Source organism: Cynocephalus volans, chromosome 16 (genome assembly GCF_027409185.1).
Source record: "Cynocephalus volans isolate mCynVol1 chromosome 16, mCynVol1.pri, whole genome shotgun sequence".
Taxonomy (NCBI): domain Eukaryota; kingdom Metazoa; phylum Chordata; class Mammalia; order Dermoptera; family Cynocephalidae; genus Cynocephalus; species Cynocephalus volans.
The window spans coordinates 47,553,042-47,565,784 of record NC_084475.1 but is presented as its reverse complement, the minus strand read 5'-3'; the positions used below and the strand labels follow the sequence as shown (position 1 = coordinate 47,565,784).

Here is a 12,743-nt window from a genome sequence, read left to right as displayed (position 1 = left end):
GTCATGGGGGGCTGACTCCTGAATTCCCATTTACAGGATGAAAATCCAAGAAACCCAGAAAGAAGCAATAGCTAGAAATCTGGAAGAACTGGGAAGAGATTTCAGGAGCTGCCTGCTCCTGGAGAATCAGAGTTTGGCGATAGAGGGAACTAGTAAATACGTCAGACTTTCCATTGGAACTCCAGAAAAGCCATACTTGAGGAGTAAGAACCATATTCCAGAACTAAGGGCAAAACTGAACTAGACCTGTTCTAACAAGGCCTAAAACCAAAGCTCCAGGGCCGGCCCGTGGCTCACTCGGGAGAGTGCGGTGCTGATAACACCAAGGCCCCGGGTTCGGATCCCATATACGGATGGCCGGTTCGCTCACTGGCTGAGCGTGGTGCTGACAACACCAAGTCAAGGGTTAAGATCCCCTTACCGGTCATCTTTTAGAAAAAAAAAAAAAAAAAAAAAAAAAAAAACCAAAGCTCCACAGGATCATGGAGATCTGCCTGTAATTTAACTACCTGCTAGAGCAAAACTCAAGATTCCGAAAAAGATTAAAATCCACTTTATCCAGAGTTTCTACAATGTATTGCCCACAATGTACAATAATCAATTGAAACTTATTAAACATGAAAAGAAAAATAGAGAGTTAAAAGAAAAATAGATATAATAGAAAGGGACCCACAGTACACCCAAATATTGGAATTTATTTTAAAGATTTAGTTTACTATGATACATACATAAAAGAATCTATAGTAAAAGATTAATATAATACATGAAGATATACGAGCCTTATGTAAACTACAATGTCAAGCAGTCTAACACATGTGAGTCGGACAGAAGAAATATTTGAAAAAATATTAGCTAAATTTTACCCAAATTTGTTTAAAGACATCAAACCACCAATCCAAAAAGTTCATCTAACCTCAATCAATAAAAATCCACACCTAGTTGCATCATAGTGCAACAACTAAAAGAAAAGAGAAAAATCTTAAAAGCAGTCACATACATACAGGAGAGCCAAGATAAGAAAGAGAACTGACACATCTTCGGAAATGATGGAGTCCAGAAGACAAAGTACTGGTAGAAAGGGGGAAAAAAACCTGTCAGTGAAGAATTCTACTGCCCAGAAAAATAAGTTTCAAAATTTAAAGCAAAAACATACACTTTCAGATAAATGAATGCTGAAAGAATGCATCACCAACAAACCCACACTGCAAGAACTGCTAAAGGAAGTTCTTTGGATTAAAGGAACATAATACTAGATGTAAAGTCAGATCTGCAGAAAGGAATGAAGAACTCAACAATAGCAGATACGTGGGTAATTATGACATACTATTCTTTCTTTTCCTAATTCATTAAAAGACAATTCATAATTGCTTAAAGCATAAATAATAATATTGTATGGTGGGGTTTATAACAGATATAAAAATAAAACAAATGACAATAGACAAAATGAGTAAAATAAAAAGTATAGCCTTCCACCCAGAAACAAACAAGAGAGCAGGCCCGGGGGCCTAGGCAGGAGAAAAGAACAGCCTCCTCCACCCAGAGGCAGGCAAGAGAGCACATGGAAAACACAACTTGCATGCGGGTGGCACACCACAGCCACCACCACAGCTACAGATGCCAAAAAAGTTGCTCAACACCACAGCTACCTTGCAGGCATCCCACCAGACACCCAACTACATTGACACAAGGAGAGTCACCAGTGGAGACCAGAATAAGAGTACATCTCTCTCTTCAAAGCTTACTCTAGAGTAACAGAGGAAGCAACTGCTCTACCATATAACCAGACATCAATGTAGATATACTAGAAATACAAAAACCCAAGGAAGTATGACACCAACAAAAGAACGAAATAATTCTCAAATATCAGACCCTACAGAGCAAGAAAATGCTGGAATGACTGAAAAGGAATTCCAAGCAACAATCTTAAGGAAACTCACTGAGCTGTGAAAAGACTCAGTCAGACAACATAATGAAATGAGAAAAAAAATCCAGGATGTGAAGGATGAAATTTACAAAGAGTTTAATACCTTAAAAAAGAATGTAGCAGAACTCATGGAACTGAAAGACTCCCTCAACAAAATAAAAAACACAACTAATAGCTTAAGCAGCAGGCTAGAACAAGCAGAAGAAACGATTTCTGATCTTGAAGATAGTCTTTTCAAAATAATCCAGGCAGACAAAAGAAAGGAAAAAGAATTTAACAAAATGAAGAAAATCTAAGAGAGCAAGCAGACAACCTTAAACACAGAAATATTCATATCATAGGTATTCCAGAAGGGGAGGAAAAAGGAAAAAAGCATGGAAAACCTACTCAACAAAATAATAATGGAAAACATCTCAGGTATAGGGAGAGACATGGACCTTCAGATCCAGGAAGCTCAAAGATCCCCAAACAGATTCAATCCAAAAAAATCCTCTCCGAGACACAGCATTGTCAAACTGAGAAAGCTCAAAGACAAAGAGAGAATCTTAAAAGAAGCAAGAGAAAAGTGTCTAGTTACCTATAAGGGAGCCCATATCAGAATAACAGCAGACTTCTCAACAGAAACTCTACAGGCCAGAAGAAAATGGGATGATATACTCAAAATACTAAGAGAAAAAAAAAAACTTCCAACCAAGAAGACTATACCTAGTAAGGCTATCCTTCAGAAATAAGGGAAAAATTGTGTATTTTCCAGACAAACAAAAATTGTGGGACTTCACCACATGATCAGCCCTACAAGAAATCTTCAAGGAAGTCCTGAATCTGGAATCTAAAAAACAATAATCACTTCCATAAATACACAAGAAAGAACAAAACGCACTGGTAGAACAAAAATACAAATGAGAAAAAGAAAGAAACTAAATCCTTCTAAAATTTATTCTAGATAATTTATTATACATATATGTGGGGTACAACGTGGATTTTCAATAATTGTATAGAATATGTCGTGGTTAGATCAACATAGTTAGCTTATTCATCATTACAATGTGCAATCATTCTTGGTGTCCATTGATCAATTCCTCATTAGCCCCCCACCCCTCCACTCCCTTTTTCCACCTCTAGTTTTCTAAAAGTTCAAAGTATTACTGTGATTGTTGTTCCTTTCTTTCTCCATCTCTCTTTATTGTTTGTTTATTTATGGATTCAGCTCCCAGTTTGGACTCTTTAAAACATAACACAGAAGAAGGCATCAGCAAGCATAAAAAGTTTTTTTGCACACACATAAAGAAGCTTAAATATTCAAAGATAATCAAGGGTCATCATATAGTGGGGACTTGGGGTGGGGGGAGGGGAGAAGAAAGCATTAAGAACAAAAGGAACAACAGAACAACTGACCACAGAAGAAACAGATAATGCAGAAAAGATAACTATTTTTAAATTCCTATTTCATGTCCTCAGATTTAAGACTATTTGAAAACATAAAGGATCATGAAAAAGGAGCAAAGAATGAAAAAAACTTACAAAATAAAAAAAAAGATGACAATTCAAAGAAAGGGTTGAATAAAACAACTGAAGAAACCAAATTAGTAATTTGGAAGACAAAGTCAAGACAAACTCCTGGTTTCCAAAATGAAAAAAAGAGAGAGAGAACTACAGAAAGAAAAAATATACGCAACAAAGTAAGAAATACGAAGGGGATCAATGCAGGGGGTACAATTCTAAGAGAAGCACTAGATGAAGAAAAAAGAATACAGAGAAGAAAAATAATAGAAGAAATTCGACTGACGTTAATGATGCCTATGTTCATATTAAAAGGATCATCTGAAAGCAGATAAAGTTTAATATTTTAAAAGGCTTGGAGCTGCACAGATCAAAGTAAAGAGAATACCGATTAACAAGGAAACTCAAATAAGAGTTCAATTTAACTGTCTACTCAGAGCTTCTACCCACACACATAAATATGGCTGTTGAAAACATACATGCATTAAATTCAAATACTAACCTCAAATAGGCCCTTAGTGCTCACCTATAATTTTATTTCTTTAGTCAATTTACTCTCTCATTCCTAGACAACTATCTCATATCTTCTCATTTCTCCTCAATCATCAAAACTGCCATCCCCATTTTTACTCTCCACTTCCTACATTTGACTGAGAACTGAGGAACAGTCATCCTTCTGAAGTACTGCTGGAATATTTTTCAAAGTAGACCACGTGTTAGGCTATAAAGTAATTCTCAATAAATACTGACAAGATGAAATAAAAAAGCGTATGATTTGTATTCAAAATGTAAACAATGGTGCAAGCAATCATTTCATATATTTAAGACCTATAATATTGATTAAATGTTGTATAGGTCATGAAAAATTTATATAATTCTTAAGAGTATTGAAGAAATAACACTGAAGAGTATTACATAAAAAATGTGAAAGTCAGCTTTATCACTATCACTGTTTTTTAAATTCTCTGAGTCAATAGTTTGATGAGAATTCTTCTAATTGAGAAAGTATATTAAGTTGAAAAATGGACATATATGACAATTAATGATTACTTAATATCTTGTAAATTCATGCTATTCTTAATACTACAACCAACCAACCAAACAAACAAAAAAACCCACGCATACATTGAAAAGTGTGAAGTTCTGCATCTGCACTGATGGAAACTTGCCAATGGCACCTACATTAAAAATCTCTTATGGAAAATATGACCACTCACAAAAGTACCATATATTATTCATTATGTTCTCTGATCACAATGAAATTATACTAAAAATAATTAACAGAAAGATAATTAGAAAACCCCTATATTTTCATAAATTAAGCAATATACTTTTAAATAAGCCACAGTACAAAGAAATTAGAAATTACTCAATCAATGATAATGAAAATATGAATGAAATACAGTAAAAGTGTTAATAAGACATTTATAGTCATAAAATTATACATGAGAAAAGAAGAAAGGCAGAACAAAATTATTATTAAGATTTTATTTCAAAAAGCTATGAAAAGAACAACAAATTAAGCTAAGGAACAAAGAAGAAAAAATACTTAGCAGAAATCATGAAAAAGAAAATAAGGAAAAATAAAGTAAAAAGTTGGCTATTTTAAAGCATTAACAAAATTGGTAAAACACTAGAAAAAAAAGAGAAAATATAAATTACTGATATCAGGGAATTAAAAACTAAAGACATCATTACCAGAGCTTCCAATATTAAAAATACATAGAATATAGGAATATTCTCCAATAAATATGAAAACTTTGAAGAAATGAACAAGTTTCTTGAAAAACACAATTTACCAAAACTGACATAAAAGAAATATAAAATTTCAATAATTCCACATTTAATAAATAAATTGAATATTTAATTTAAAATTTTTCTATAAAGGAAGTTTAATGCACAGTAACTTTGCTGGTGAAGTTTTCCATACATCTGAGAAAAAATAACACAGAGCTTACACTAATTCTTTCAGTAAATAGAAAATTTTTAAAAAACCACTTTTCCACATACCTTAAGAGGACAGCATAAACACGATACCCAAATGTAATAAGGACATGAAAAGGAAAGAAAATTTCACTTGAATATGTCTTATAAACACACATAAAAAAATACTAAACAAAATACTAGCAAATTTAATACACCAATATTTTATTTTTTCTTTCTTTTTCTTTTTTTATTATGCAAATCTTTTTTATTGGTTATGAACAATCATGAGATACAAAGTTGATTGTCACCACTTGTGCCCAAGATGTGATGGCCAGATCTATACTGGCAGCATTCCCATTACCACAATGATTATACGCCATGTCCACTGCCCAATAATCCCCGACTTCCCTCCCCATCCCCTTTTCCCCTCTCCACTTTGTATCCCTAGGTGTGCTCTCTCCCTCTGCAAGTCCAACACACCACTGTGGTCTGTCTTTCCTTCCTTCTTTCTCTCTTAGCTCCCACTTAGGAGTGAGTACATGAGTTATTTATCCCTCTGTGCTTTGCTTTATTTCATTCAATGCAAGTTTCTCCAAACTCATCCATGTTGTTGCAAATGGGAGAATTTCACTCTTTTTCATGGCAGAGTAGTATTCTATGGTGTATATGCACCACATTTTCCTTATCCAATTGTCTATTGATGGACATTTAGGTTGCTTCCATATTTTGGCTGTTGCAAACAGAGCTGTGATGAATATGGGAGTGCAGGTATCCCATCAACATGATTATTTCCATTCCTTTGGGTATACACCCAGAAGTGGGATTGCTGGACTTATGGAAGATTTATCTGTAGTTGTCTGAGAAACCTCCATACTGTTTTCCATAGTGGTTGTACTAATTTACAGTCCCACAAACAGTGAAGGAGGGCTCCCTTCTCTCCACACCCTCAGCAGCATTTGTTATTCTCCATATTTTTGATTACAGACAGTCTGATTGGGGTGACATATCTCAATGTGGCTTTAATTTACATTTCCCTGATGACTAGTGATGTTGAGCATTTTTTCATGTATCTGTTGACCATGTGCATGTCTTCCTTTGAAAAATGTCTATCCAGCTCCTTTGCCCATTTTTTAAATTGGGTTATTTGTTTTTTTAATGCATAATTGCTTGAGTTCCTTATATATTATGGATATTAATCCCTTGTCAGATGCATAGTTAGCAAAAATTTTCTCCCACTCTGTAGGATGTCATTTCACTCTGTTGATTGTTTCCTTTGCTGTGCAGAAGCTTTTTAGTTTGATATAGTCCCATTCGTTTATTTTTTCTTTTGTTGCCTGTGCTTTCAGGCTCATGTTCATAAAGTCTGTGCCGAGACCTAGTTCCTGAAGTGTTTCACCTATATTTTCCCTTGGTAATTTTATAGTTTCAGGTCTTATACTTAAGCCTTTTACCAATTTTGAGTTGATTCTAGTATATGGTGAAAGATGCATGTCTAGTTTCATTCTTCCACATATGGATATCCAATTTTCCCAGCACCACTTATTGAAGAGGCAGTCTTTTCCCCAATGGAGCTTTTTGTTGCCTTTGTCAAATATCAAATGGCTGTAAGCCTGAGGGGTGATTTCTGGGTTCTCTATTCTGCTCCACTGGTCTGAATGTCTATTTTTATACCAGTACCACATTGTTTTGGTTACAATAGCTTTGTAGTATAATTTGAAGTCATGTAGTGTTATGCCTCTGGCTTTATTTTATTTTTGCTCAGGATTGCTTTGGCTATTTGGGGTCATTTGTTGTTCCATATGAAAGATAAGATTGTTTTTTCCATTTCTGTGAAGAATGTCATTGGTATTTTGATGGGGATTGCATTGAATCTGTAGATCGCTTTGGGTAGTACAGACATATTCATAATGTTATTTCTTCCAGTCCAAGAGCATGGACTGTCTTTCCACCTTTTTGTGTCTTCTTTAATTTCTTTCAGTATTGGTTTGTAGTTCTCATTATAGAGATCTTTCACCTCCTTGGTTAAATTGATTCCTAGGTATTTTATTTTTGTGTGTGTGAATACAGTAATATTTTAAAAGAAAAATAAATCTTAACCAAGTGAATTTGCCCTCAGGAATGCAAAATTAATTTTACACTTAATAATCAATCATTACATCAGACTAAAAAACTTCTGTACAATGAAGGAAACAATCAATAGAGTGAAGAGACAACCTGCACAATGAGAGAAAATATTTGCATACAATACATCTGAGGGGATAATACCCAAAGTACATAAGGAACTCAAACAACTCAATAGCAAGAAAACAATAACCTGATCAAAAAAGGGGCAAAGAACCTATAAAGACATTTCTCAAAAGATGATATACAAATGGCCAACAGGTTCATGAAAAAATGCTCAACATCACCAATCATCAGGGAAATGCAAATTAAAGCCACTATGAGATATCACCTCACATCTGTTAGAATGGCTATTATCAAAAAAATGTAATATAACTAGTATTGGTAAGTATGTGCAGAAAAGGGAACCCATGTACATTGTCGGTGGGAAAGTAATTTAGTACAGATTGAACAGATCTTATCCAAAATACTTGGGGCCAGAAGTGTTTCAGATTTTGGATTTCTTTTGCATTTTGGAATATATGCATATACATAATGAGATATCTCGGGGATGAAAAGGAAGTCTAACCACAAAATTCACTTATGTTTCATACACATCTTATACACATAGCTGAAGGTATTTTGTTCAATATTTTTAATAATTTTGTGCATGAAAAAAAAGTTTGTGTTAAGTACTTATGTGTGGAATTTTCCACTTGTGGCATCATGTTGGCACTCAAAGTTTCAAATTTTGGAGCATTTTGGATTTCAGATTTTCAGATTAGGGGATGCTCAACCTGTACAGCACTGTGGGAAATAGATGGATGTTCCACAAAAAATTAAAAATAGAACTACCATATGATCCAGGAATCCCATTCTGGGTAAATATCCAAAAAAACTGAAATCATTGAAATGTTGAAAAGATATCTGCACTCCCATGTTCACTGCAGCATTATTCACAATAGCCAAGATATGAAGTCAACCTGTGTCCATCAATGGATGAATGGATAAAGAAAATGTAGTATATATACACAATGGAACATTATTCAGCTTTTAAAAAAAAAAAAAAAGAAAGAAAAGAAAATTCTGTCATTTGCAACATGGATGAACCTGGGGATTCTATATTAAGTGAAATAAGACAGGCACAAAAAGACAAATACCACTTATTTATACTTGTATGTGGAACTTAAAAAAGTCAAACTCATATGAGGGTCTTCAAAAAGTTCATGGAAATATTCATATTATCTTTTAATTCTATTTTTCCATGACCTTTTGAAGTACCTTCACAGAAGCAGAGAGTAGAATGGCAGTTGCCAGAGGCTGGGGTTAGAGAAATTGCGGAGATGTTGAAATTTTATTTCAAAGGAAATAAAATTTCTGTTAGACAAGAGGAATAAACTCAAGAGATCTACAGCACATTGTGGAAACTATAGTTAATCACAATATATTAAATACTTGAAAATTATGAAGAGAGAAGATTTTAAGCATTTTGACCACAAAAAAATGAAAAGGATATGAGATAATGCATTTGTTAATTAGACTGATTTAGCTATTCCACAATGTATACATATTTTAAAATGTCATGTTGTACACCATATATATGACTTTTATGCCAATTAAAAAAAAACTTTAAAAAAACAATCAGTATAATTTATCACATTATTAGAATAAATGAGAAAAAGCAACATATCATCATTTCAATAGATGTGGAAAACACCCCACCACCTGTAATAAAATCCAACAACAGTTCATGAAGAAACTCTCTACAAACTAAGAATAAAAATAAACTTCCTCATTCTGGTAAAGGGTGACTGTAAAAAACCTTGAACTAATACACTTAATGGTAAAATATTGATCTTGTCTTCTTGAGAGTTCAAAAACTTAACAAACATGTCTAAAATCATGGTTTCTATTCAGATTGTAGTGGAGATCCTGGTCAGTGTAACAAAGCAAAAAAATAAAATAAAAGGTGTAATGATTATAAAGGATAAGTAAAACAGCCAATATTCACATATAACATGACTGTGTACATAGGAAATTTAAAAGAATCTACCAACTACTAAGTGAATCTAGCAAAGTCACAGGATGCAAGATCAATATACAAAAAGCAATTGTATTTCTGTATATCAGAAGCAAACAATTAAAAAATGCAAATTTAAAATCACTTAAAATAATAAAAAAAAAAGATCAAATACCTAGGAATAAATCTATTGAAATATCTGTAATGATTCTGCAATAAAAACTATAAAACATTTCTAGGAAAAATAAAGGCTAGCTAATAATGGAGGGATAGAACATGTTGATACAAGGTGCTGATATAAGAATACAGGAAAATTCAATTTTGTTCAGATGTCAATTCTTCTCCAAACCGATCTATCGTTTTGACACAGTCCCAGTTAAAATCCTAGCAGTTTATTTTGTGAAAATTACAAGCTGATCGTAAAATCTATATAAAAAAACAAAGGAGTGACAATAGCCAAAAGAATTCTCAAGAGCAAAGTGAAGACTTACACTACCAGACATCAAGATTTACTACAAAGATAGAGTTAATTAGTCAAGTTGGTTTTGGCACAGAAATGGACAAATAGGCAAATGGAATAGAATAGAATCCAGGAAAACATCTTCGAAGGTCACCTAATTTAGAACAGATGTGCCATTGCATTTCAGTGGAAAAATGTTGGTCTCTTAAATAAATGTTAGAGTCAATTAGTTATTCATATGGGAGGAAAAAAGTAACCTTAACCTCTACTTCACACCATACACAAATATTAATTTCAGATGGATAACAGGCCAATATGTAAAAGGGAATATCATAAACATTCCAGAAAAAAGAAAAAAAGAAAAATATCATCATGACATCTCTTAAGACATAAAAAACATTAACCATAAAAGAAGATTTATAAATTTGATTTCTTAAATATACACAATGCTATAATAATAGTTTCAAATTACACGAAGCAAAAAAACGTAAAGACAGAAATAAAACACCTAACATAGCTACAAATTTTAATACACCTCTCTCAGGAATTAGCAAAAATAAAACATTAAAAAATCAGTAAGAATATTTAAAACCTAAACACCTTCAACCAATTAAATGTAACTGACATTTATAGAATACTATGCCTAACAACTGCAGAATATACAACCTTTTCAAGTATTCATTAAGTTGTACCATGTGCCAGTCCATAAACCAAGTCCCAGTAAATCTGAATAGACTGAATTCATAAGAATTCACTCTTAGACCACAATGAAATTAAATTAGAAATAAATGTCAAAATGATATCTAGAAAATCTCTCAATATTACAAAATTAATATACTTCTAAAGAATCTCTGGTTCAAAGAACAAATTAAAAGGGAAATTAGAAATTACTTTGACCTGAATGATACAAAGAAACAATAAAATACGGGGAATATAACTAAAACAGTGTTTACTGGCTATGTATATCTATAGCTGCTTATGTTAGAAAAGAAGAAAGATCTGAAATCAATTATATAAGCTTCCCAAGTAGCTAGAAAAAGAAACCAGAGAAAGGAGAGAAAAGGACAGAATGTACAGCAGAAATCAATGATATAGAAGATAATAGAGAAAAATCAATAAAACCAAAACCAGTTTTTAGAAAAGATTAATAAAATGGATAAATTTAACTAGAATGATCAATTTTAAAAAGAGAGAAAAACACAAATTACGAATAACAAATAAAGAAGGGACATCAATAAAGATCTTATAAACAGTAAGTGGATAATAAGGGGTTAGAAAGAGCAACTTTAAGCCAACGATTTCAACATTTTAGATGTAATGGACAAATTCCTTGAAAGACACATACCAAAACTGACACACGAAGAAACAGAAAACTTGAATAGTATCATATCTGTTTAATGAATGAAATTCTTCATTAAAAGCCTACCCACAAAGAAAACTCCAGGCCAAAATGACTTCACTAGAAAGTCTGTCAAATATTTAAGAAGAAATAATACCATTTCTATACAACCTTTTACAGAGAGCAGAGGAAAAGTAAATATTTCTCAAATCATTCTATGTGGCCATAATTATTTTGATATCATAACCTGACAAGAGCATCACATAAGAAAATTACAGGCAAATGTTCCTCATGAACATAACAAAATAATAGAATATAGAGCCAGCAACATATAAAAAGGTCAGAACATCATCATCAAGTGAGGTTTAGCTCAGTAATGCAGATTGGCTTAACGTTTGTAAATGAATCAACATAATTTACCTTATTAACAGAATAATGGAGCAAAACCATACGGTCATCTCAATTGTTACAGGAAAAGCATTTGACAAAAGTCAACACTAATTCATGATAAAATCTCTGACAGCAAATTAGGAAAAGAAGGAAACTTCTTCAATAAAAAATAAAGAGCAGCTATAAATAACCTTCAGCTAACATCATACTTAATGATTATATATTGCATGCTTCCTCTGTAAAATCAGGAACAAGGCAAGGATGCCCACTATCACCATTTCTATTCAGCATTGGAAGTTCTGCCAATGCAATTAGGTGGGAAAAAAAAAAAAAGACATAGAAATTGAAAAGAAAAAAATTAAACTGTTTTTACTTGCAGACAACATTATCATATACATAATCCTAAGAATTCTACAAAAAATTTACTAGAACTTATAAGTGAATTTACCAATATCACAAGATATACTAAAAAATAAACAAAACCAACTGAATTTCTACATACTATATTAATAATGTCTTTTAAGTCTGTATTTTTGATGCTTTGATATCTAAGAGGCTTGCTGACCCTGGAGGGATTGCCCCTTCCAGGGTTAGCCAATTTCTAGAGATAGTAAAGAACCTATATGTGAAGGCATCTTCCATTAGCTGCTATGGTTTGAATGCCCCACAAGCTCATGCTGGAGCTTGATTTCCACTACAACAGTGTTAAGAGGGTGGGGAATCTGACTATAGTATTTGAAAAGTGGGACCTTAAAGAGGTAATTAGATCATGTGGACTATGCCCTTAAAAATAGATTAATCCATTCATGGATTAATGGTTTAATAAGTTATCAGGGAGTGGACTAGAGGCTTTATAAGGAGAGGAAGAAAGAATGTGGAAATGCTCTTACTGAGCCTTCGCCATGTGACTGACTGCAGGCAGGGGAATCTGTATAGAGTTCCCACCAAAAAGAGGGCCCTCAACAGATGTGCTCATTGGACCTTGGACTTAGCCTCCAAAGCTGTAAGAAATAAATTCAGTTTCTTTATATATTACCCAGTTTCAGGCATTCTGTTATCAGCAACAAAAACCATACAAACTAGC

The 12,743-nt window shown here is 33.1% G+C and overlaps 1 protein-coding gene across 2 annotated transcripts in view; it reads right to left on the bottom strand.

Moving 5' to 3' along the window:
* The window catches only part of JAK2 (Janus kinase 2), a 136,061-nt gene that overhangs the window by 102,504 nt on the left and 20,814 nt on the right, over positions 1 to 12,743 (bottom strand). The window lies entirely within an intron of this gene.